General features: G+C 37.6%; 1 protein-coding gene and 1 pseudogene across 1 annotated transcript in view; both read left to right on the forward strand.

Annotated features, from left to right (window-relative positions):
• Positions 1-27,044, forward strand: part of SEMA3E (semaphorin 3E) — a 247,167-nt gene that overhangs the window by 106,289 nt on the left and 113,834 nt on the right. The gene's annotated exons all lie outside the window — the stretch shown is intronic.
• Positions 22,525-23,052, forward strand: LOC116630520 (annotated as a pseudogene).

Below are 27,044 nucleotides of genomic sequence, written 5' to 3' on the forward strand. Positions count from 1 at the left end.
TAACCAAAAGCTATTTTTCTCTTAGGACCACTCTGTGAAAATCGCGAGCAGAAACTTTTCCGTTCCTACCTCACTGCAACTTTGAGGTTAGGTAGATGGCTGTTAGGCCTCTTAGTCCTTAATACCACTAATAATAAAGAAGAGGCAGAACCACTGCTGACGGAGTGTGTAGTGTGAGCGGCCCTGAACAGGTACCGTTGAGGCTCATTGACTCTGGCGCATTCCCCTAGATCTTTCGCCCCTGCTGTCCAGCATCCTCCTGTCTGTTGCCTTGGACCCATCCCCTCTCTATGCTGGGTTGGCCCTCACCCTGTGCTGTTCAAGCTACCGTAAGCAGTTGCGCAAACACTACAGTCGTAGGCTTCCCTGCCTTCCTCATGGTATTTCCATCAATCCTGAAACTTGTTCTTTGTGGTTCATTAAGGGTAACAGAAGTGTTAGGAAAAAGTGGGAAATGAGGCTAAGCTAAATGTCTTAGGCAAGTAGAGCAAAGTGTAAAGGGAAGGAAGTCCTAGAGGAGAAAGTGAACCGAAGAATGAGGGATTAAATTTGAATTAGTAACAGAAAGCCCAGTAGAAGGAGGTCATATTAAAAGACAGTAAAACTTAACATACCCTGTTTATACCCAGTGTATCTCCTGATAATGTCATAGATGTTATCTCAAGTGCTGTCTTACACTGCATTCCCCAGAAGATCTTTTTTTTATTAACATATAATGTATTATTTGTTTCAGGGGTACAGGTCTGTGATTCATCACTCCCCACCCTCCCCAGTGTCCATCACCCAGCCACCGCATTCCCCCTCCCCCCTCCCCCCGCCCCCCTTTGCTCCAGCAACCCTCAGTTTGTTTCCTGAGATTAAGAGTCTCTTATGGCCTGTCTCCCTCTCTGGTTTCATCTTGTTTCATTTTTTCCCTCTCTTCCCCTATGATCCTCTACCTTGTTTCTTAAATCCCGCGGAAGATCTTAAGATGCGTATTGGTGTGCAAATGATTTACTTAAGAAGTACTCCCAGGGGAGACTAGTAAACATCATGGGGGTGGGGGGCAGGCTCAGGACAAAAATTAGGGGAAAGACAAGGATCACTTCAGCTTGCTCTCAAAAGGAAACTTTAGGTTGTAAAGTAACCCATAGAGGTGCGTGACTGAAGCAATGGATATGAGTTTTTGTATCATTGCTTCTGTTACATGTTGGTCAATGGCTGGCCGAAGAAAGAAATTGCCAGGCACTTCTGGCTTTCTGTGGTGTTGGCAGAACAGCTCCAGTAGCTGAGGGCAGTGACCTGAAAGCAGCCATGAATACAAGATATTAGAAATAAAAACCCACCAACTTAGAGGAACACACAAAAAGAAACAAAAAAAAAAAGAAAAATTATCTGAGAGGATCTAGACGAAGCTCTCAAAAGTATCTTTGGTTAAAATTATTGCTTAAGGTAGCATTTAGGAGAAAGCTGATTTATAATTTCTCAAGAATTCACCATGATGTATCTGTCTGATGCATCTGGATGACATTTCTGTGTAGCACATCTTTATAATGCTCAAGTATAAACAGTTGTATAAGACTTTCATAGAACATGCCTAATTCTTTTCTCTGAGTGACATTATAACATTAGATAACATATGGCTTAATGTTTTAAGATAGCTGCTGTAGACTGAATTCTGCCCCCCCCCCCCCATTCATATGTTGAAACCCTAACCCCTGATGTGATTGTGTATGGAGTAAGGAAGGAATTAAGGTTAAATGAGGTCATAAGGGTAGGGCCTTCATAGGATTAGTGTCCTTAGGAGAGACACTCAAGAGCTCCTTTGCTTGTTCTCTACCAAATAAGGACAAATCAAGAAGGTAGGTCTGCAGTCCAGAAGGAGAACCATCCTTGGGAACTCAGTTGGCCAACACTTTGATCTTGTACTTCGCAGCCTCCGGAAATGTGAGACGGAAGGTACTGTTGTGTCAACCACCCCATCCATGGTATTTCGTTATAGTAGCTAGACTAATACAGTGCCGTGTGTCTGTCCTCATCTTTAAAAATGTTTTATTTTCTTAAGGAAAACATATACCTTAAAGCAAAATTCCAGAAAGAATGGTTTTACTTCTAACACCATCTTTTCCCTAGCTAGTGAAAAGTAATGCAATGGCTTCCCCGTTGAATAAGAAATTTTTATATATTCATTGTTATAAATTGTGCAAGATTGGAATGGAATGGTGCCTAAATTTGCCCTTTTTAAAATTTGCTCTAAATTTGACCTTTCCAGGTAAACCTAAAATGTTGCCTATTTGTCTTGATAAAGTGTTTTTTCTATCCTTAGAAAGTCTGAACCTGCATCCTGGCAGAGACTGGTCTCTAAGACACTACAGGAGGGACTGTGATTTGAAAAGAAAATGTTCCTTGGCAAGAACAGCTACATATGTCCCTATAAAATTTCCATTGGCATTTTGTGCATCTATACACAGGATCTTTAAAAAATCTTAAAAAGTCCAGGTGCTTCCCAGAACAGGGACCAAAGCCTCTATTAACTGCAATGAAAACATTCTATTTACAGGCCGACTGCAGAGGAGGGAGTTAGCCATGTGGCTGACATCTTACCCTACACCCGAATGCCCCAAACTCAAAGAGCCCCAAACAGACCAAGGCAGGTTGCTGTTGGGAGCCAGCCAGCAAGACCTGGCAGCTCTCCACCTTATTCTCTAGGGCGAGTGTTTATAACAGGCCAGTTACAAAGAATCTGAGCTTGCCAATTTGCTGTAATCAGCAAGGCTAAGTTTGGCTAAAAATTGTCTCTGAGTGGCTACATCTTTAAGTGGACTCAGCAGTAACCTCTCTCCTATCTAGCGCCAAAGCAGTATTTGAATTGGAAATGCTATATTTGCATATTTTTCTTAAATGAAATAGAGGTTAGCCTTCCAGTACTGATGAGAGGAGTGGATTTTGTTCCTTAAGAGGCTTTTACCCCCTTACAGCTGCAGAGCTGGTCTTGAGCGTGTTCCCATTGATCCTCCCCAGCCTTCCTTCCACGGAGCCCACATCCTCATTTAGTCCTGTTCACACCACTGGTGGAGCAGTCGTGGTAGTAGATGTGAGAGGTGTTGATTTAAAAAAAAAAAAAAAGGATAAGGGAGATAGCTCACATTGATTCCATCACAAATCCTTCTCTTCAAGGTCCTTTTGTGGGTGAAGGAGCTGAGTAACAGACGAGAGCAGCTGTCTGGCCAGCCCGTTCCTGAGATTCCCCAGTCTCCTAATGAGTGTAATGTGCTAGTTGTACTCTCCTAGGCATAACTTGAAAGCAGAGATGTGAATGGCTCTCCATAAATATTTAAATGAATACAAGCTCTCTGGGTCGAAATAGTTTAGGTCTTATTCTACAAGGAGAGATCAGAAAATTGCCCGAACGTAGGTGGCATCTTGGCAGTGCCAGTGACAAATGAATGTCAGGGTTGATTTTACTGTCAGCCTTCTTCAACTGTAGCTTATATATCCATTTATTTTTCACATATTTATTGAGCATCTACTATGTAGCAAGTGTGGTGATTGAAAGGCAAATGCGGTGCGTAGGAGGATTGGACAGATGAAGCAACCTGTCTCATGTCCTAGCTCTGAACCTGGCAAGTTTATGACCTTGGGCAAGTTACTTAACCTCTCTGTGCCTTGGTTTTCTCTTCCATAAAATGGCCCTGAAGAAAGATCTGTAAGGGGCAGATGTGCAGATAATGTGGCACGTGGGTAATAGATATTGTTATTACTGTTCATGCTCAGTTCTACCCGTACAGAAATCAATAAGACAAAGTGCCCGAGACTCTTCTAGTTTGGTGGGGTCTAAAAGTAAGAAAATTAATGAATTAAAGCTCAGTATGATAAGTGCTATAATAGATCTATTCCAGAGCTGTGGCACTCATAGAAGGCATTACTTAGTCCAAGGAGAGGGGGTGATGTTAGGGTTTGGTATGAGTTTTGAACCACTTAACCTAAGAGACAAGATGATGAGGTCTCCAGAAAAGGCACAGACCTGAAAAAACACGGTGCCTTCTAGGAATGCTACATAATTTACTATATCCACTACTAGGCGAGACTCTGGGAGCCTGGTAGAGAATGTAATCAGGGTAATAGGGCCAGGGCCAGGCCATGCTAAAAAAAAATGTCAATTTGCATTGTGGAACATTAGACAAGCCAGATTCTAGAAAGTTTACTCTGGGTCTAGTGAGAACAATACGTTTGAGTTGATAAGTCTGAAGGCCAAGATAGGATAGAAATTTATGAGAAGGAACTGCAGTGAGGGGTTTCATTGGGCTGGAAAGCAGGGAAGTAGACCTCTGTAGAAACAGTGGCCACATATTAAGACTGTGGAGTAATAGAAGGCCACATGGGAGCTTCCATGAGCAGAGGGCTGTGCTCTAGTCTGGACCCAGAGGATCTCAAGGAAGAAAGGGGAAGGACAGGAAACATGACCACTGGCATTCACTGACATTGGGTGCACTTCAATCCTATCTTTTTATTAATGACTGTAATTTTCTGCTATTTTGCTGTTTTACATAAATCATTTAATTTTATCCTTAAACAATAATTCTATCCGGTAAGTGCTATTATCTACATTGTATGGATAAAAGAAACTGATACATAAGAAGTTAAGTGATTTGCCTAAGATGAAATAACTAATAAGAAGATAAGCTTATACTTGAACTCAGACTGAAACCAAAGTTGATTTTTAGAGAGTTTTTCCAGTCTATGAGCCTCTTTTCTAGTTATATGTCTTCTTTTTCCCAGTCTCCAGTTTCAACCAGTGGTATTACTATCATTGTAGATTTCCTTGTATCTTTTCCTTTCTTTACCTGTGATTTATAAGTGTTCACTGATCTGCTGTCGCTTATTTCTGGACTAGTGAACATATTTGGCAAAACCCGTAGTTGTTAATTCATGTTCTCCAACTTCAGCTGAATCCTTATAATGTTCTCCAGACAATTTTCTCCATGTATCTTGTCCATTCTGTGGCCTGTTCCCATAAATACCTCTCAGATTGAGACTCTAATCCTCATGTACCAACTACAAATCCATACCCAACTCAAAAGATGTCAATTTTTTCTCCTTTCATGAGGAAAACCAAGGCGATCATGTGCATTACCTCAAGTTTCTATTCCTTCTGTAGATTCTTTCTGTCCACTTTTTACAACTCCTCACACCTTTATGTGCCTCTAAGGCAAACAGTAGCTTTGGGATTTCTGAGCTCCTAATGGAATTAACCCTGCTAATTACTTTTCTCACCCACAGTCCCCAAACCATTCTTCATGGTCCTCATTTACTATGCCTGTATAAACACATCCTTATTTACCTCTGATTCCCCCAAAAATTTACCTTTGTCCCTTCTTTTCCAATTTGCTCGTTTCAGATCTCAATAGTGGTTAAAAGCTAGAAAATCTCACTTTCCGTTGCACGACGGGTACATGGCATATCTCGCTAGCATCTGAATTTTGATCTCTAATGGTATTTTTGCTTATATGTTCTCTTTCTCTTGTCCCCTGCTTTCCTTTTTCCTCTCTTCTGTTGATGATAATTTTGCTGCTGTAGGCTCCTGCTGTAATCCACTCCATTCTTCATGATAAGGTAAGGGAATAGCTTAGTCAAGAAAAATATTCTCTCTCCTTAGAAGAGGGTGGGTGATAATGAGGCAGCTAGTACACAGTACATTACAAATTCTTTACTAAATGAGGGGTGCCTGGGTGGCTCAGTTGTTAAGCGTCTGCCTTTGGCTCAGGTCATGATCCCAGGGTCTTGGGGTCAAGCCCCGCATTGGGCTCCCTGACCGGCGAGAAGCCTGCTTCTCCCTCTTCCACTCCCCCTGCTTGTGTTCCCTCTCTCGCTGTGTCTCTCTCTGTCTGATAAAATCTTTAAAAAAAAAAATTCTTTACTAAACGATTAATATTTTTTAAATTTTTCCCTATCATACATAGGTTGGAGGGAGTATAGCAAAAGCAGCATTTCTTGGATTATGAATGCAATTAAATTCTGAAATAGGAATATTTACCCTAAGCTTATGGGGAAATAGAGCTCGTGAAGTTGTTGATGTATTTAGAACAGAGTCTGGAAGCATCAGTGCTTCATGGTTTCCTCCTCCTCTGCCTCTACAAAGACAACTTGTTATTGACAGAATAGAGTGTGTAAAGGCCACGGAGCGGTCTTTCATGCTCTGTCTAACATAAGGCAGCTGCAAAAACACATGATGTGGAGCATCAAGGCCATGGCTGAAGTCTTTCCTTGTCAGGGCAGATGTGCAACTTCAATGCCTGTGCTTGTAGGCCCTGAAAGGAGTAGGGTAGATCTGCTATAGGAACTCTAGAGCTGTGTGTGGTGCTTCTTTCATTTTGGTAGTCACAAGAGTACATTGAGTTTAAGATTGTATTCCAGGAAGCAAAACAGTCAATGAAATGGATACAGTATTCTCATTGTAACAAATTCCCTTTATATATATACTCTGTATATACTCAAGACATGCACAGAGGATGCCTTGGATTGTTCATCTTTCACTTTCCCTGCTAGAATTTATTATTGTAGTTTCACTGGAAAGCACTGGTAAGAACCAAACTCTCTCTAAAACATGTACGATACAGTTAAAAACAATGTAGCAAGTGAAGAAACCCAGCTACTGAAACATACCATTTTGTGTCCACTCATGTTAAATATTTAGAATTAGGTGCTGTGAAAATATCAGAATATATTGGCTTTCATGGTGACAATAAAAGTGTTCTGTCTGTTCTAAGTATTTATATACAGTTATTTATAATTGTTGAGTTTACATAATATTGTCTTACTCTCTTCAGTTTAGGTAACTGAACATATCACTCAGTAGTGTCACAATCAAATAATAGAAAATCATTTTCTTTTCTTCTTTTTTTTTTTAAGAGATTTTATTTATTTGTCAGAGAGAGAGAGACAGAGCACAAGCAGGCTCCTACTGAGCAAGGAGCCCAATGCAGGATTCGATCCCAGGACCCTGGGAGCATGATCTGAACTGAAGGCAGATGCTTAACTGACTGAGCCACCCGGCAGCCCAGTAGAAAATCATTTTCATGTTGACCTTTTCTAAGTATGGTTTACATTCTGAAAGATTTCAAATTTGCATTATCTTTATTTGTAATGGAATTATATTTTTCTTTAATTATGATTTACTAAGAATTCTTTTCCGGGTAAAATCAGTAGGCCCAAATATCTTTACATGTTTTTGTTTTGTTGTTTGTATCTCTGTCAAACAGTGTTTAAAAATGACTAAATGCCTGTTCGAAAAACATTTTCTGAAAATATGTGTCATTTAAAGGAGGGAAACTGTGAAGCCACAACTCTTTTATACACTAGTATACTTGGAAGTTAGTATTGTGCATTAAAATGCTTATTCAGTTAATGAGTAAAACTAAGTTTACAGGGAGGAAAATTACTTTGTGGTTGATTGTGATATGTTATATAAAAATATCAATGTAATGACCTAAGGGAGTCACCGACAACTAGTTGTTTTATATAGAGATTCAGTATTTGGGAAAAAAATATATCAAATCCATTTTTTTTTAATAGTCTGGAGGCCTTGCCATTTCTAGGTGAGCAGTCTGTCATGATCCCTGGTAATCATTATTTCTGTAGTAAACTCTAAGGATTAAGGAGATGGATAAACAATCACAGTACAGTCACATCTTGGACTTTTCCAGGAGTATTTTGTGATGCAAAGATGATGCACATTAGGAATATCTCAGACTCTCCCCTCTTCCAAGCAGTCCTTCCTTGACAAGAGGGGAATAGGCTAAGGAAGTCTGTGTCATTTTCTGCTAGTCTTCTTGATAATTTGTACTCATCATTCAGATCACCTTTAGTATAAAAGAACAATTCAGGCTTAAGGCCTCAAGAACTTTATAACCATATTTATTTGAAATTGAGGACATTTCTTCTTTTCCTAAGAAAAGTCCTTTATTGAGCTTAAAAAGTGCTCCACAAAGTAAAACCCCGGCAGGGCAGGAGGTTGCCTGAGAGGCCTCTGCCCCCTGCCTGGAGTTGCTAGAAGGCAAAAGAGATGAGGGAAGATGAAGGGTTGGGGGTTGGAGGCTCTGGGTTGGGGGAGCCTTGGGTGGACTGATTGTTTCTCCATCTCCCATCTGACCAAGGCCCCTGCTTTGTTTAAATTTAATCTCTTATTTGCCCTGGCAAGGACAAAGCACATTTCAATTAGGCCTCTGCTGGGGACAGTGGTTGCTGTTTCAAGGCGGAGGAGAAAGTCATGCATGGGAAAAATAATTTTTCTTCATTTTTTTGCTTACCACGTATATGCATCTATAGGAAAAAAGTGTGTGCCTGTTAAGCAGGTGAAGCATCTAAGTAAATACGATACTAATCATTCCCCAGTTAAGATGCGGTTATTCCCTGTTCCTCTTACTAATTCTCCCAGTTCTTTAAAAAAAGCTTGATAAATACACATGTAAGCAGCATTATTTCTACTTAATCAGAAACTGTTATTAAATGTCTAGTTAATAACATGTAAATCTAACTTCATTGGTCTTTCTTCCTCCTTAGATTAAGACTGGGAATGTTTTTCTCCTCCTGCAGCTGAGTAGTTTCCAATTAAAGAGAGAAACAAAACCTAGATTGTGCGTTAAGCGTGATATGCCATCAGCCAGTAAAATTTACAAAATTTATTTATACTTGAAGTCAAGTTTAATATGCAGTTACATCGGACAAAAAATAAAGTTTTATTTTTCCTTCATTTTTAGAAAACAAAGTCTTTAGGAAAAAAGAGATCTACTTGAAGATCCTGAATATGAACCATTAGATCCTGAATTTGAACCATTGGTACATTTATACCAAAAACGTTGAGTTTTGACAGCTTGATCAAAATAACATGGCATTTATTGGAGACATGTATAATTGGTTAATGACATTTGAAAACCTAATTTTGTAAGTTCTAAAAACACAGTGTAATTTTTGTTTTCCTAAATATGCATGCTGAAGTCACCCAGCTAAATTGCTTCTCTTGTAATATGAAAGTATATGTATAGGTGCATTTTTTAAAGGAGACCCAGCCTTTAATGGTAAAAGATAACCTAAATACGGTCTCATAGACATTTAATTTTGTGGCAAGTGCACCTTAACTATGAATGACATATTTAAATGTGTAAGATTTTAAAATTTGTTGGGGCAGCCAACATTGGACAATCATTGCATTGATTTGTTTTTTAAAAAATGTGTACTTTTTGCTTCTAATTTAAAACGTTTATGACACCTCTGTGCTGATTCCCCTGGGAACTTTGCACAGAGCATTTGGAAGTGTTATGGGAAGGGGTAATTATGCTGTCCAGGGAATTTGTCAGGGAACAGAACTATTGGAGATTAAAGGAGATGTGATGGGTGCAGGGGTCACAGCCTTGATTTTGAGCCAAGACTCACTATCACTTTTTTAATTGAGTCTGAAAACTAGAAAGCTGTGATGTAGTAGCCACCTATTACCAGGGAGGACGCATCTAACTAATTGGAAATGAGTGAGCATGGGGCTTAACGACGCCAAAACAAAGAACCAGAACTCCCAAATATGAATGGCAGTTCATTAAAACAAATAGTCAGATAAATAGAGACTTTTATAATTGATGTGTCCCCTTCTTTGATATTTTAAAAATACAAATTCATTTTGAAGAATATGAATACGTTTAGCCTCTATTCTAGCTTTAGTAAGACACTGAGAAAACAGCTTTGCATTACTGGTGATGCTTTGATTTTCAGAGCTTTTTTGTTTTTATATATTAGGTAAAGTTTTTAAAATTGTATTATAGTATTAGCATATCATATCGTCATTTCTATATTGCACCAAAATTAAAAAGCAGGTATAATTTATGTCATGTTGTCATATTGAAAATACAGAAGTAGCTCATGTTAGGATATTTACACTATACTTATTTACTGAATTGAGCATAATTGGCTTTGTTATGGCTCCAGTTCCTTTTCAGCACATTCTCTTGTATATTCAGACCTCAGATGATAAATTACTAATTTCAGATACTACTTTTAATAAGACTCAGTTTTATAATTGCAAAAGAGTTAATATGCCGTCATAAGGAAATCTGGCATCTATTTTGTTTCTACTTGTTAAGCTCAAGTTAATATTAAATACAACTGTCTCTAAAATATAATTAATTTTTCCCCGTTTCCTTCTTTTAGAAGTCACAGAGTACCCGAATAACGTATAGTGCCTTTTTGGAATGCAGTGCCCATCCCTCTGCCTTGTTTGATCCAATGTCTGTGGACACAGTGAAATGAATGCAACTAATCCATAGCTTGTATTTCAAGAGTTCTGTGGTTTGGGAGTCCCTATAAATGAAAACAGATCAAAAGTTTCAGCCTTAAGTAATTTCATAGTGTACCTACCTACAGCTTCTTGGGGGTTGCCAGCCTGAGATACCTGCTAATTATATATAACCCTGTGCAAAGACTCTTCCTTCTTTTTTTTTTCTTTCCTTTTTCTTTCTGGGAAGTGTGTTTGCTTTCTCCCAGCACAATTTTAAGGGAGTAGTAACAGGATAGACTTGGGAAAGCAGAATAAATCAGCCACTTGGATGACCACTTCTGTTAACCATGGGAATCAAATAGATGAAAATGTCAGTCCTAGGAGATTTCTGGACATATTTACCTTTAGGGGCCTAAATAGTTTGTACTGTTCACCTTTCAATCAATTATAGTTTTCTTTTTTTTCCCATTTTCTGGGCATAAACAAATGAGATCAGCAAATTGTGATTTTTTATCTCTTGTACTGAGGTAACACTGACATTGTATGCTCTTTTCTCAGAACATACTTTTCATATACTGCAACGCCTAGAACATGCCATGGTCTCTTGCTGTTTTAATGTTGCTATTAGAGAAGAGAGAGGGACCTTCCCCTTGACGCTAACCTCACTGGACGCATGGAGATCTCATTGGTCCAAATTCTTACCCCTTAGGAGCATTCCAGCTGCTGGTAGGTAGGGACTAGATCTGCTCAGACCTTTTGAAAATGTTCATGTACTGAGCAGAGGACTGCAATCACCTGGAATAATCATGAATGTTGTTTTATACTCGACATTAGAACCCTTTGACAAGTCTGTTTCTTGGTTTCCTAAAATGTCCGCTTTGTTTCTCACTATTTAATAAACACATTTAAACTGGATGCAAAGAAAGGATTCACCTCTAATACTGATAAGCACTGTGTACAATGTTCCAGCACATTTTTGAAGTGCATGAGTTAGACATGGCCTGATTTCTTTTAGACCAGCTAGATTTTTTACCTCAGTTCCTTGAAAACCTTCCAGATGACAGGAGATACTTAGAATTTATTAAGATATCTGGAGAGTTGAAAGCTGCTCCAAATCACACTTGCAGAACTCAACACATTTATTTTTGAGTTTATTACCTTTTTAATTGTCAGAAATCTGAATGATGAAGCACCATCTTTTAAAAATAAACTTTATTACAGGTCACGTATTCACGGTTGGCCATCACACAAAATATGTGATATCTTAAATATAATTAGCTTCTTGAACATTGTACAAAATAGATGCATCACATAAGAGGCGTCTTATGGGGCCGATGAAGGACATCCCACTAAATGTTAATTTAGTGATACATCATGGACTATGTACATAAACACCTGGGAGCAGCCACATTTGCTTCCATTATTAATATGTTGATAAAATATTCAAGTAAGCTTTTTTCCTCACCCCTTCTTGGTCATCTGTAATGTCAAACAGTGATCAGTTTTATTTTCCTGCTCTTGTTGACTCAAGATTGGATGATGACTGGAACATTTTGGTAAGTTCGGTATTCTGGCAACTCTTAGTAATTGAGCCATAAGCTTGCACACCTCTGATTGTTTGCATATTGTTTTTTAATCTTGTCTAATAGCTGAGCTTTAGCACAATCATTCTACAACAATGGTTCTCAGTTTTGGTGTCCTATTTAAATTTCCTGGAGAAATTTAAAATGCCAGCGGCAGACAAAATATACCCAACTGTCTCGGCAAGGGACCCAGGCATCAGCTTTTTTTTTTTTTTTTTTTTTCAAGCTTCCTGGGGATTTCTACATGCAACCAAAATTCTAGGAAAAAACAGGTTCAAAATCAGCATGAATAAAATCTCCCTGACTGAGCCCTGAATTTACCATAAAATTAATGCTTTTCTGTCAGGTTGATTGGTGCCAAAGTAACTTCTTGGCCAAATTACATAGACTTTTGTGACACCGTTCAGACATACCCTCATGTGTCATGGAGCGTGTCTGATTGCCTCCAGAAAACTAGGCCAAAAGTGAACAATTCAGTGGCTCTGAATTTTGGCAACATAGCAAAGCTGTGTGCCACAATCTAGAAACCTGGCCCGTTAGAGCAACATGATGAACGTTGTATTGGTGTTAACCTCTGCCCCCCCCCCCAAAAGCTCCCGCATATCCCTAACCTAATACTATCCTTTATTTCCACTTGAGAAACACCCTTCCTCTAGGCTCATCAAATGTTATATTTACATGAGACCCAGTTCAAGTATTGAGGCAAAGCTCAGTTATTAGTTGATAGAGGTTCAAGGTATAATCCCTCCCAGAGGTCCCAAAATTTTAATAGGATCTTTTGAAAGCCAGAAATATCAAAGTTGTAAAACCTTAATAACTGGAGAAACCGGGAGGGGATTAAATAATTGGACTCAGAGCCCCGTCTACATTACCCCTCTTCAAATTATACCACATAAGCAGTCTTGCTTATTAGGTTAGTCCCTCTGGAAGGCATTAGGCTTCTGTTCATAGTAAATTCAGAGGACTCACCATTACCTGATCAAAAAAAAAGTAATGATAATTTTTGTCTTTTTGATTCCAAATATAGTGTATTTTTCCCCCAAATATGGTGTCATATTGGTCATAGAAGTAGGGTAGTCTATATTATGTTAGAAATTATTATTTTGACCATGGTAATTTGTTGCCGATATACTATAAAAACCTTTATTTACTAAGGGAAGTGTGCTAAATAAATGCCTTCTAAAACTTTCAGTCTAGATAATTTATTATCACAAACTACCTTATAAGATGTCACATATACTATGCTTTATCAATGAATATTGAAGACATGAGTGGGATGACTATAGAATTTTAAATAAAGCAATTGATTTTATAAGAATTATAACCTCTGTTAGTAATCTTGCTCTTGCCAGAGAAACTAATGTTACCAATCAGTCATTTCATTCATTTTTTTGAATATTCTTGAATGTTCTCCACATAAACATTTTAGCAATTTTGACAGTATTTACTAATTCAGGTATAGTAATACATGTTTTTATTCCTTAAGTAGGAAATCAGGAGGCTGTCAGGGCTGGTATCAATAAGTTCTCCAAAAGCAGGCTGGTACTTGATGGCTTTAAATACCTCAGTCTCGTGTCTGTTAATCTGCATTATTTTTAGCAATGTGTACCACAGCCAAAATGATCGTTTCTTGATATTATTTGCATCAGTTTTAATTTCCATTTTTCTTTTTTTCTTTCACCTGTTTCAGAGTGGAGATGTTGAAGTGAAAGCTTTTACACCTCCTGCTTGCCATCCCCCTGTTCATTAACATTCTTTAAGTGTCCTCTCATTCTCAATCTTTCACTCTCTCTCTCTCTCTCTCTCTCTCTCTCACACACACACACACACACACACACACTCACACACACAGCTCTGAAGGTGATAAATCCTAGCAATCACCAACCGTGAGCATTCTAAAATATTGCATCATCCCTGTCAAGAGTGTCTGCTGGTCAGGGAGGTTAATGCATTTGCTCCTTTCCAGTGGCAGAAGCTATCTCTTCTTGGTCATGGCAGGAAAAGAAAATTGACCTCCTGTTCCCAATTTCATATGGAATTTTTTTCCCAGATAGGGGCAGTGACCTTGCCAGAAGGATCCAAGCACACGTAAAATCATATTTGACTTGGTGATGGATGACCAGTTACCTGGGTACAGGCATCTACTCTGATAAAGTCGGGGGTTGGGAATAGGGCAGCTATCTGTTACTCTTTTCAGCTGCATTTTACTCTTGCCTCCAGCTGGCAGGAAAGATATTTTCAGAAATTCAGTTGATTCTCAAAGGAGCTGATTGGTAGTCCTATCATAAACTATAGAACAGGGACCTGATCTAGAATGTCATGAACTTTGGTTTTAATCTTCCAACTTGCTCTACTAATAAATTGCTTCTCTATCTTTGAAGTTTCTCTAGTGAGTTCTACAAAAGACATTTTAATTTGTCCTATAAAAATGTCTTCCAAGTTTTCCAGACTTTTTCTTATATATCATCCTTTCTCTTGTTCTCAGCATGTGTGAAAGGGTATTCACTTTTGCCAGGTTGTTTCCTGAGTAGTAAGGCTTTGGCTTAGGGGATTGCCTTATAATTTACAAATGTATTATCAGATCTCTAGTTCTAATTGTAGCATGACCTAATTGACTTTTTTTCATTTTCATAGTATGTGATACCAGGATGAAGTTAGAGGATATTTGATTTATATCTTCCCCTTTATATGTAAAGCCTATCAAGAATTGCAGGAAAACTAATCAATAACAATACATTTGTTGTTTTTTAAACTGATAGTGATAGACTCTTTTTGACATTAGAGTTCACCTGATAGAAAATTGTATCTTCAGCACTAATTCTTATCTTCCCATGTAGCTAAAATGAATGCTGCAGTTCTCACAGTTTGTAAAACTAACAGATTAAAAAATTCTAGACAGCATCCTTTGGACACTTCTACTCAATATTTTCCCTCACTGGAGAGGATATAGTTCATGTTGTGATGTGGTTTGTGAAGCTAGAAGGAACATCAGTGATGATTTCATCTCTTCCTCTCATCCTCCAAATGGGGACATTAGATCTCCTGTAGATGGTATATTCAGTAGCAGAGTTGGGAACAGACCACAGATGTCTGTGCTTATTATTGAATTTTTATTTTTAAGAACATTATCTCCTCTTATTTGAAGTCAGTAGGTTATAGGTTTTTTTTCCATTTATTTCATTTATTTCTAATCTCTGTCTTGTCTGATCCGCTGCAACCCGTGTTTTTTCTGATTGTTTTGATTGGATCGCACAACAGAAACACGACTGCCGTGAGGTAGCCTTTAGGATGCGTGAGGCAAATGATGAGAAAAGGCTGAGGCACAGGTTGAAAAAAGTGCCTGCTCCAAAGGTGTCTGTGGCCATTTATCAGGGGTAAATATTATTTGATAAATGCATGCAATATGGAAAACACCTGTAACACATTCCTAAGAGATTTGCCGTACTGAAAACCTATGACTAATCTGTTATGAAGCAAGTATGTAATTATACAAACTCTTCTCTTATGGTCAAATAACAAAATAAGCAAAATAACATTAGGAATCCAGAGATATCAACCTTGAACTGAGTTGTGACCCAAGGAATTTTTTAAGTTTCCTGTGAGCCTCTCTTTCCTGATCTGTAAAAGAGGAGCATTATGCATCCATTGCTGGAGTGATATGAAGGGCAAATGGAATTATGTAAATTGGATATTTCACGCAGGACCTACCACACAAGAGCCTTTCTGTGAATGCAAGTTCTCTCCCCTTCATCGTTTTCAAAGAAAACACAGGTGGTCTTTTAAGGTACTGTTGCCCTGTGACAGGTTATAAACAACAGGGGTTTCTAACGGGAAGTGAATCTATGCTTATTGAGGATTGCCGGAAAAGGAAAAGAGAAGAAGAGTTTGTTAGCAGCTTAATCACTAAGGCAGCTTTTTGTGAAAGAAAGTCATCAGTGAATTGTACACATAGCTTTGGTTTGTCTCCCCTCTTGGCGTTCCTCAGCCACATCTGAAGAGAACCCATCTCCCCGGGGGGCCGATTACCTATGAAGAGGCATCCGGTTCACATGGCAGCAGCTACAGCAATTGAGGCATGTAATTTCAGAGCAAATGAGCTTTTAGTGGTTGTCTAGCATTTCCAAAGCTATCGGATGATGGCAAATAACACATAGCCTCATCTCTGTATCCAGATACACATCTACCAACAGTATTATTGGTGTGGTTTTCTTTGTCTTATAATGTGAATGAGTAGATTCAATTCCCATTTAATTAATGGGATGTCAAAAGATTACAAAATTGCCCTTTATTCTGCCTGGATTTGAAATTCAGTTATTATTCTGTAAGAATTGAAACCCTGAGGAAATGTGATGTTAATAGAAAAAGTATCCAAGTAACAGAGTAGTCATTACTTTATGGTAATATGTGAGACTGAAAAGCACAGATTTTTTAAAGGCACAAATGTTTGTTGTGTTAGATGGTCAGATGGGATGTCTGGAAGTCATTTTTTTAGAAAGGATGTTTTTTAGGATTAAATTATATGGCTTGAGAGGAGGCTTTATTTTTATAAAGATGAGACTGGAGATCTTTATTAGAGGTCAGGAAGTGAGAATGCAGAGGCTGTTTAGCTATGCTGTTTTAACACCAAGTCAAACCACGCACCTGTCTAGGAATTGACAGCTCTGTTCTTAAACAAACAAACAAATAAAAACCTACCAAATTAAATACTGGAAAACTCATAAAAATTCAAGGTTTAATAGTAATAGCAAAAATGTTGGAAGAATTTGTACTTGCTCTTCTGGTACTTTAAATTTCAAGGGTAGAGATAGTTTTGTATATTTTAGATTGAGCTTATAAATGAATAAATGATAAAGCAGATTTAAAAGATAAATTTTCTCTTGCCAGCTGAGGTACATGTGGACTGAAAGAACAGAAAATTACTCCAGCCTACTGTTGGTAGCAAAGCAAGGTTTTAACTTAAAATACAGACTAGCTGTTTACCCTGATCATAGTAATCATGCACTTGCAAAATTTCCTATTTCACTCTAAGCCTGTATAATAAGCCTAGAGAGTAACTATGTCCACTTGGCAGAAGGCAATTAAGAAAGGCCTATTTTTACAGGGGAAATTTTCATTAAATGCCCAATAATTTATCAACATCAAAGAAAGGAGAAAGAAATCCATATGTATTGGCCATCCATTATGAATCATTTGATTCTTACGGCAACCCTACTAATTAGTTACTGTTATCACCCTTTCATACATGAAGAGTTGAGATTCAGAGAAATTCTTTTCATTTCACACATCTTTATCCAGGGCCTACTAAACAAACGGCTAGCGCTGGTTTAGGTTCTGGGGATGTCACAGTGACCAAGATGGAAAAAGTCACTCCTCTGATGGAACTGGTTTCTTGTCAGAGGAGGAAGAAGATACATAAATAAGGAAAAAAGAAACAGAAAAAAACAAAACCAAGTAATATTGACCCAAAGAAAGATGCAACAGCCAGTGCCTAGGTGGGCACTTTCAGTTCCTTAGACTGGGAAGACTTCACAGAGGGAGGAGGCACACATCGGGCAGAGGGAAGAGTCAGGGCAAAGGTCTCAAGCCTGTGCCCTGCAGCTCCCTGAGCAGGGGAGAAAGTGGAGCAACATCCAGGGTGAGGTGGACGACTGACAGGTCAGGTCATGGTAGACTTTGAACTAAGATTTTAATCTAAGGATATTGGGAAACAGTTGTAGAGTTTTATGCAGAGGAAGGAACATCATGACTCACTATTTGGAATGAGTCACTGGTCACTGCAGGGTAAACCGTAGGAGGGGGCGTCGGGGAGGGTAGAAGCAGGAAAGTAGGAGGTTCTTTCACTGGTCCAGCCTAGACGTTGTAGTGTAGATGTTGAGGATAGATAGTGTGGCATTCAGAGCAAGAAGAATCACAAGAAGAATCTCTTGTGAAACCAAATATTTCACAAGATTAAAAGTGCCATTTCCTGAGAGTGGAAGACTGAAAGAGGAATTTGTTTATATGTGGGAATCAAGTGTTTATTCTTCATTTGCTACATTGGAGAAGTCTATTTGTTAGACTTTAGGAGAAGATAGCAAGTAGACACTTGGCTGAACAAGTAGGAGATTTGGGGATAAAAAACTGAGAGTCACCTCACTCTGAAGAACTTTATCAAATATTTGAACCAGTATGTGATAAAGTAAAAATATAATGCAGATTTTAGTTAATTTGCTTGTTTTTGTTATGTAATGGTTATTTACTAGATAAAATATTTTATGTGAAAGGCCAAAGATCAATAAAATTGTTAGAGGAAGATACAAAATTTTAACAAAAATATAAAAATGTAGAGGTGAGGGAAATGAATGAAGGTGTTCAAAAGGCACAGATTTCCAGTTATAAAATAAATAAGTCATAGGGATGTAATGTACAGCATGGTGACTGTAGTTAACCACACTTTATTGTGTATTTGAAAACTGCTAAGAGTGTAGATCGTAAGAAAAAAATTGTAATTATGTGAAGTGATGATAGATATTAACTTACTGTGGTTATCATTTCATAGTATATATTATATGTAGATCAAATCATTATGTTGTATATCTTAAAGTAATGTTATGTCCCAGTAAAACTGAAAAACAAAGAAAAAATATACTCTGTATTAGCAAGTTATATTACTCATAACACTAAAATCAAATACAAAATGAAAAAATAGACCTTTTTAACTTCTTAGCATGCCTTAAATTCAGTTAAACATACAGATTGTTGAGGATACATTAGTTTTATAGCATAAAACATTTCTGAGTTAATATTGAAATATATTTATAATTTAATAGCAAATTACTCTAATTACACTTGTGTACATATTAGCCAACTTGAAAAATCAGAAAGCATCTTACAGAATGCATGTTTTTGGTGGGAGTATAGTATCAGAAGTCAAGATTGTTTAAACATGTGTTAGAAGGAATGGATTACCAAATACTATCATTTGTTTATCTTAAACCTAATTCTGACAGAATATGATGTAAATTTATAATAGAATTGTATTTTATTATTCTTTAAGCTTTAAATATTAAACAAGAGCCAAGCCATTGTGAAATGTCATCATCCAGAAAAAACAGCTTTTAAAATAGGAGTGTGAACAAGTCCACTTAGACATGTCTAACATTAAAAAATAAGTAACACATGAGTAAATGAAATCAAAGCCTTGTTACCACAGATAGTGTCATAGACCATATGAAAATGTTTTGAAGGAAAAATGTTCACACAGTTATCAGGCCTGTAGCACACTGTTAGACTACCGAGAGCATTTTGTAGGACTTGTAGAAACATGTCCCCCACCCCCGACATATGTTTTCAATGACTAATAGTACAGAAAACATGATAGTATTTCACATATATTCTTGGCTTCCCTAACTTCTGCTTTGACTGAATATTTCACATATTTTCTAAAATATCTGTTGCTTGGAATTCTGGATTTCTCATAGCAAGTGTCCAGAAATCCCCGCAGAGTCAAATTCAGAGGTGGCTTAAAGGTCAGTTTTGGGTGAATCATTTTTCCCTTCATGTGAAAGAACCTTTCTCATTGGCTAGTGTTCAGTAAAAGCCTGGCCATAAATAAAACTTCAGTCCACAGCAGTGGCCTTGGTAAATTATATATTAAGCACATTTCCTAGATTTCATTCTAGTGATTTAATGACTAAGAAAATATTATATCGTGACCCTTAATAGAACTCCTAGTTAATCTGTATGAGGAAGGGCAGTATATTGGGGAAATCACAGATGACAGAAAATAATTGTTTAAACCAAGTGAGTAAAAATGGATTCAGTAGGGAGCTTCAGAAATGGAACTGTAGCAAAAGTCTAGAGGAAGTCTAAGGGGGTTGGAGTCTAAAGTGGCCAGATGGAAAACATGGCCCTGAAGGCAGGGAGGATGGATGAGAGGATGGAAGAGTTTGGATCAATAGCAGTGTCCCAGGAAAGGAAGCATCTCACCAAGGCCTCTGGTTGTAAAACCATTGTCACCATGGCAACTAAGTCACTTCCACTGTAGGCAAAGCTACTCATTGCCTCTTCCCACATAATTCCCCAGCCGAACATTTGTGCATGGGAGTTTGTTGAGAGCCAAATTCAGCCTCTGGGAGACTGAGGATGTTCTCTGGCCACTTCTGCTTCTTAACGTGTGTGTGTGTGTGTGTGTGTGTGTGTGTGTGTGTGTGTGTGTGCGCGCGCGCGCGCGCGTGTGAACTGTTAATAGCCAAGCTGGCTAATTACCCCAGACAATCAAGAATTAGCTCTATTTACTAAAGCAAAAACATAACCCATTAAAAATATATTTCTAACGTGGTTGAAGCACACATTTCTGTATTTAAGGGTTTACTTTCCATCTCTCAACCATAACTTCCGATCACATAGAATTTTAACAGTTTGAAAAGTTCAGATGTTGACAAAGGAACTATAATCCTGTGGAAAAATAGGCTATCAATGTAAAGAGAAAAATGGCAAAAATAAAGACAGAGTACTCTATGTGAAAAGATGCCTTACTTCACCCATAATAAAAAAAATGGAAATTTATTTTGTATTTCCCTATTGGACCAGCAAAAAATCCTAAACTTTAATAATATAGTATTGTCAAGGCTGTGAGGAAACAGTCACCCTTACAGTAGTAGAATCTTAAACTGATAAAATCCCCACTGAGGCAAATTGGTAATATCTGTAAAAAAAAAAAAATTACAAATTCATGGGGTTTTTTGGCCCAGTAATTCAACTTCTAAAAATGTATCTTAAAAATATATTTTCACATATGCAAATCAACGTATATTTATGTATACACATTATAGTACTGTTTTTAATAGGGAAAATTTGGAAGAATTTTTTTTTTTTTTTTTAAAGATTTTTTATTTATTTATTTGAGAGAGAGAGAATGAGAGAGAGCAAGCACAGGAGAGGGGGGAGGGTCAGAGGGAGAAGCAGACTCCCTGCCGAGCAGGGAGCCCGATGCGGGACTCGATCCAGGGACTCCAGGATCATGACCTGAGCCGAAGGCAGTCGCTTAACCAACTGAGCCACCCAGGCGCCCAAAAATTTGGAAGAATTTAAATGCATGCCAATAGCTGATTCCTAAAATAGAATATCATGCAACTATACCCTCTAAGTTTTGATCAGAACGATTTCTGAGATGTATTAAATGAACAAAAGCAAAATAAACAACAGGGTTTATATTATGGTTCTTTCTGTGCGCAAAGTTGGGAAGGTATTAGAGATCCGTATACCTTATTTTTTGTATATGTGTAAGAAACTCTGGAAGAATATCCAATAAACTAGACACAGTTAAGCCATTGAGGGCAAAGAAGTGAGAACTATAGAGGGGGAGGGAGTTTATTATTATAAACCTTTATGTTCTTTCTGGTTTTGAATCATAAAATGTATTTTCTTTTTTTTTTAAGATTATTTATTTACTTTAGAGAGAGCATGCAAGGAAGGGGAGGGGAGAGGGAGAGAAGCAGACTCCCCACTGAGTGTGAAGCCCTGCGTGGGGCTTGATGCCATGACCCTGAGATCATGACCTGAGCTGAAATCAAGAGTCAGAAGCTTAACTGACTGAGCCACCCAGGCACCCCAATGTATTTTCTTGAAGAGCAGAGAAGAGGAGAAGAGAAGAGAAGTAAATGGGCCTAATTATTATCAAGTACATAAGCTTGGAAAACCTTACCTCTAAAATTGTTTTAGAGAGGGTGCCTGGTGGCTCAGTTGGTTAAGTATCTGCCTTCAGCTCAGGTCATTATCATAGTGTCCTGGGGTGGAGCCCCATTGGGCTCCTTGCTCAGCAGGGAGCCTGCTTCTCCCTCTTCCCCTCACCCTGCTTGTGCTCTTTCTCTCAAATGAAATAAATAAAATAATTTTAGAGAAATAAAATGAGGGATGCCAAAATCTGATTGGTGTTATTTTTACAGAATTACATTGATCCTTAATATCTCTCTGAAATCCTCCAATGAGTGCCTAATACAGTGGATGTCTTCATATATATTTTGAATTTTTCACCAAATTGAGTGAGTGTGTTATCTCAATCTTAAATAACTTAAATTTAAAAAACATAAAAACATACTTTTACCTTATTGTGTAAAATTTGATAGCTAGCTTTTTTCCACTTAGTCGTTCAGGTCTCTGCGTTTACAAGGTACTTTGTTTTGCTACTACCATTTTCCTCACCTGCTGATAAAAAAAAAAAAAAAAAGAGTCTTCAACCCTCCTTTTATCCACCTTTTAGCCCCTTCTGGCACATGAAAACCAGTTGGTATTTTTGATATAAATCTGGTCATATAATTGCTCTTCAAATCGTTGACAGCCCTCCCATTACATTTAGAATAGCATGCCCTAGTTGACAACATCCTTAAAGGAATGTTGAGTAAATGACATACCATGGTCCCAATTCAGAGTACGCCCGGCAAACAGGCTCAGTTTAGGAAGCTCATTCACACAGAACTTGCTGCTTTAGCCTCCGATGAAATGGAATCCTAATTAAACATTTAGGAGGCAATCAAAACTAAATTGTTTAGTTATTCACTTTTAGGTAATAGCACTTTATATTCTATGATTTTGTTCAATAATTTAAATACATGCACACAAATACATGTGTGGCGCATGGATAGACAATGAATCTTTGTAGCCTTGTCCTTTCCTGACCTGCGTTTGTAGATTTCAGACACCAATAATCTAGAATAACATGTATATGCCCTCCGTTGGTATAATCACATCAAGTCTTAAGAAAAGGAGAAGGCCAGCCTTCCAGGAGTGAAGAAGGCTTTGGGCAAGTATGGCCCTGCTAATGTGGAAGACACCACAGGAAGTGGAGCTACAGATAATAAAGATGATGATGACGTTGATCTCTTTGGATCTGATGAGGAGGAGGAAAGTGAAGAAGCGAAGAGGCTAAGAGAGGAACACCTTGCACAGTATGAGTCAAAGAAAGCCAAAAAACCTGCACTTGTTGCCAAGTCTTCCATATTACTAGATGTGAAACCTTGGGACGATGAGACAGATATGGAAAAACTAGAGGAGTGTGTCCAAAGCATTCAGGCAGACGGCTTGGTCTGGGGCTCTTCTAAACTAGTTCCAGTGGGATATGGAATTAAAAAACTTCAAATACAGTGTGTAGTGGAAGATGATAAAGTTGGAACAGATATGCTGGAGGAATGGACCACTGCTTTTGAGGACTATGTGCAGTCCGTGGACGTGGCTGCTTTTAATAAGATCTAAAATCTACATCATAGATCATTGCCCTTAAATAAAGCTTAAAAGACAAAAAAACTAGAATAACATGTATAATGCTAAATAATAATTTATATAAGATAGGAAGACAAAGAATCTTAAAATTCTGACACTATCTTGTTTTCCTTGACCAAGGAAATAAAAGGCTATTTAATGCCTAGACTATTCACATGTACATTTCAACTCTTTTTGCTTTCCTTGGAAGTGGTTAATAGTTAAAACCTGGGGCACCATAGGGCCTGTTGTGGACCTCTGCCTTGTTAAGATAGAATCGAAAAGTTCAGAGAATGCATGAAGGCCAGCCACTCCATTGATGGAAAGAGCAATAGCAAACCACTGAGCTATCCCCTGTTTGCGCTTAAAAAAAAAAAAAAAAAAAGTTAATTGCTTATTTTTTTACCACTCTGTTTCAATATTATTACCATTAGTCATCATTGATTGGATGTGTCAAAATCATCAAAGCATTTTGTAAGAAACCTTTTCCTTTTTGGACCATTAAGAAGTCAAAGAAAATTCCTAATGGTTACTTCATTTCTCTATTTCATTTTCATTAACAGTGCTTACTGTGTATGCAGTTCAGTATTTTGTTGCTGAATTAACTTGAAGATATGGATTGATTCAGGAAATAGTGAAAAGTTTAAGTTCCTGGGTCTCATGAAGTCGCTACTTTGCAGGTGACAGTGGACGAAGTGTGTATTCGAGAAGAAAACACTCTTCCCTTGGAAACCTGTTTTTGTTTGAGAACTGAAAAATGTGTATCCCCTCCTCCCCCTTCTTACACATGGGCGTGTGGAATTTAAATATATTTTGACAAAGTGAAGAGAACTGTCTCTGTAACATATTGGTGCCAATGAGTTTTAAAACTATTTCCCTTGCAGGTTAAAAAAGGAAGGCCATGAGAGGAAGTGACTAAATCCTTTGTGTATATCTTCATTGACAGCTGATAATTAGCATGCAGCTTAGCAATAATAATTAGTTCCCTCTTGAGAAAATTTCCGGATGAACTCTGAGTTGGTGCATCTCAATTTAGTCTTGTTTTTGTCCAGCCCCTCCCCCAAGTAATTCATGTTATTTTTGGAGTAGGAAGAACTCAAGATGAGCTCTCTCCTTTTACCCGAGTCAGCGCTGTCCATTATTTGCACTGTGTTTTCTGGAGATTACCTGAGATTAGAGTTTCTTTTGTCTCCCTCTTCCTGTGTGTTTTCTGATTCTTTCATCTAGGCAGCTTGAAGCAGTGCAGACGGATAAAGAAGTTAGCCATTGCTTGGTAAATATGCCAAGTCCATGGGCTGTAATTTGGAGCTAAAATCACTAATATGACTTAAAGTGCTGGCTTGAAAGCTAAGAAGAGGAAAAAGTCTCATGGGAGGGAAGCTTCTTGCTTGAGTTTCTTTTGCATTTAGTCTATACCTTTAAATTTCCAGTACATCTTGGAACTCTGTAGTAAATTAAGTAAAAACATTTTCATTTTCTCAAAAAAGATGTACAATGTGGAAAACGTCACCAGTTGACAAGTCAACAACATGAAAACTTCTGTAGTCATTTGAGATAGTTGATAAAATACAAATGAAAGGAAATTAAAATTAAAATTGATATTAATCTGAATTTTCCTGTTGATGTTGCTGCTATTGAGTTATTTTTACTTAATACAACTATTCAATGTTGGGAAAACCTTCCATTTTATCTTATTTATATCAGGCTCTACAAAAATACTTTCAACTTCAGACACATTGTAATCCCTTGATAGACTAGATTTTTCTTAGTTGTTTCTGTGAGGAGTTTTACCTATAATAGGTTATGGAGTCCTTGTTAGTAAGGAACAAGCTTTTAATAAGTTAGTCTTTTTGCTCCTTGACTCTGGAGACGAGAACGGGGGATGACTAAGCTGGGTGAGTTCATAGTGGTGATAGACACCCCATCTCACATGCATTCTTCATGGCAAAGCTCTTCATTCAACTTCTCTTGTGTAAATTTTGGCACTAACAATGAGCAAATAACCCTAACTGTGCACCAAATCTCATAAAACCTCTTTCTACATCTAGAAGATGGGGATAGTGGTAGGTCCTACCTACTTCATGGAAGTGCCATATGAGATAATAAATGCCAAGCCCTTAGACAGTATGTGACATATAACTACTCAATAAATATTAACAGTTATTACTCCCCTCGAGAGTCAGGGCTGAGAGGAACAGTATTGGGAAATATGAGGAAATTTGGTTGCATAAAAGGAGGAGTCATTTCTCCCCCCCTCCCTTTTGTTTAGGATGTAATTTGTTTTAAATAAAGTAATACATGTTCACTGGGAAAAATTTTGGTAATACAGAAGTGTTACATTGGCCTCTGAAAGAGTCCTAATAGCAATACACTGAACCTCATTTTTACTGGTTATTGTAATTTTTTTAAAATACCCTTTAAAATGATATTTTCACATTTCTTTATATATTTAATGAAGTTGAATTCTTTTTATGTGAATTTGTTTTTGCCTGTCATCTATTATGACATGCCTGTTTTCAGAACAGAGGTGATAGTTCTTTCTTCTTTCTTTCTTTTTCAGCATACTGAATTATCAATAATTTGTTTTTATATCTATGCTCTAATTAAATACTTCCCCCAGCTTTTTCCCTAATAATTGTTTCTGTTTCTTTCTTTAAATTTTGGAATTCCATAGTTTATCAAACTTTACTGCTCTTGTCTTATTAATTGCTTTTATTTTTATAGTGCTCTTTTTACAAATAAAGCCTATTTTAATTCCTAGAAATTTCATATGGATGAGATAGATGAATGTTTCCCAAAAGAGAACAAAAATGCAAGTAATATTCTCGGTGCAGACAGTAAGGTTTATTCTCCACTTGAGTGAGGGATTTTAACAATTCACTTATTATTAGGAAGGATGGCTCAAGATCAGAAAATAAAAACCCAGATTTTCATATTTGAAGGTGTTCTTCAAAACTTGGCGAGATTATACTGAATGTCTGTAAGCCACAGGTCAACTCATTCAGTCTACTGGAAATACAAATTGTAATGAATTTATGTTACTGTACATTTATTCATAAATATAAACAGATAGGTTTGTCTATGGGATTGATACATGTACTTAATGGTGACAGCTCTGACCCCCCATAATTATAGGGACCACACTGTTTACCGCATGGCTTCTTCATTTAACCATGGGTGGTTAATTGATCTCAAAGCAGCCAGTCTTCAGAAAGCCAGTGGTTTATGAATTGTGAACACTGGCTAAGTCAATTACATTCTTTTCCTTGGGAATTTGAATTCAAAGATGCAAAAATTATTGTTGTATTTTGGTGGGGTTGGAGCTGGATGGTCAGATAATTGGGAGCTAATGTACATCTATTTAGCATGAGCAAACCGATGAATAAATCCTTTAGGATCAGTACAGTGAAGCAGTGTCATTAAGAAAATCAAGAAGCAAATATACACCATTTCTCAATAAAGAAACTACTTTGTGCTCCTGTTGGTTTTCCAGTTAATATGAGGCTTGGTTTTTCCATCCTTGGACCTATATTACCCTGATTTAATCTCTATTCATTGAAATCATTAATGTCTATGCTAACATGGCCACCCATAACCATAAAGTCACTTTCAGTAGATTGCACTCTGATATGAATTCAGGTGGCTTGCCCTGAGGCATGTAATTACAAGCAAAGGTGTGGCTCTTGATAACTTATTTTTTTTTAGTGAGGTTGGGTGTCCATCATAGTATTGTTCAGCCATTAAGAGGACCTCTTAATGAAACTAAGAAGTTTCTCTTAGTCCTTAATACCAGGTGTATTAGTAGGGTTCTCCAAAGAAACAGAACCGGTAAGAGATATGTATAAAATGAGGTATTAGCTTACGAAATTACAGAAGCTAAGAAGTCCCGCAGTCTTCTGTCTGCAAGACAGACAGACAGGAAAGCTGGTAGTTCAGTTCAGTCGGAGTCTGAAGGTGTAAGAACCGGTGGAGATGATGATGTAAGT

Source organism: Phoca vitulina, unplaced genomic scaffold (genome assembly GCF_004348235.1).
Source record: "Phoca vitulina isolate PV1807 unplaced genomic scaffold, GSC_HSeal_1.0 scaffold4, whole genome shotgun sequence".
Taxonomy (NCBI): Eukaryota; Metazoa; Chordata; class Mammalia; order Carnivora; family Phocidae; genus Phoca; species Phoca vitulina.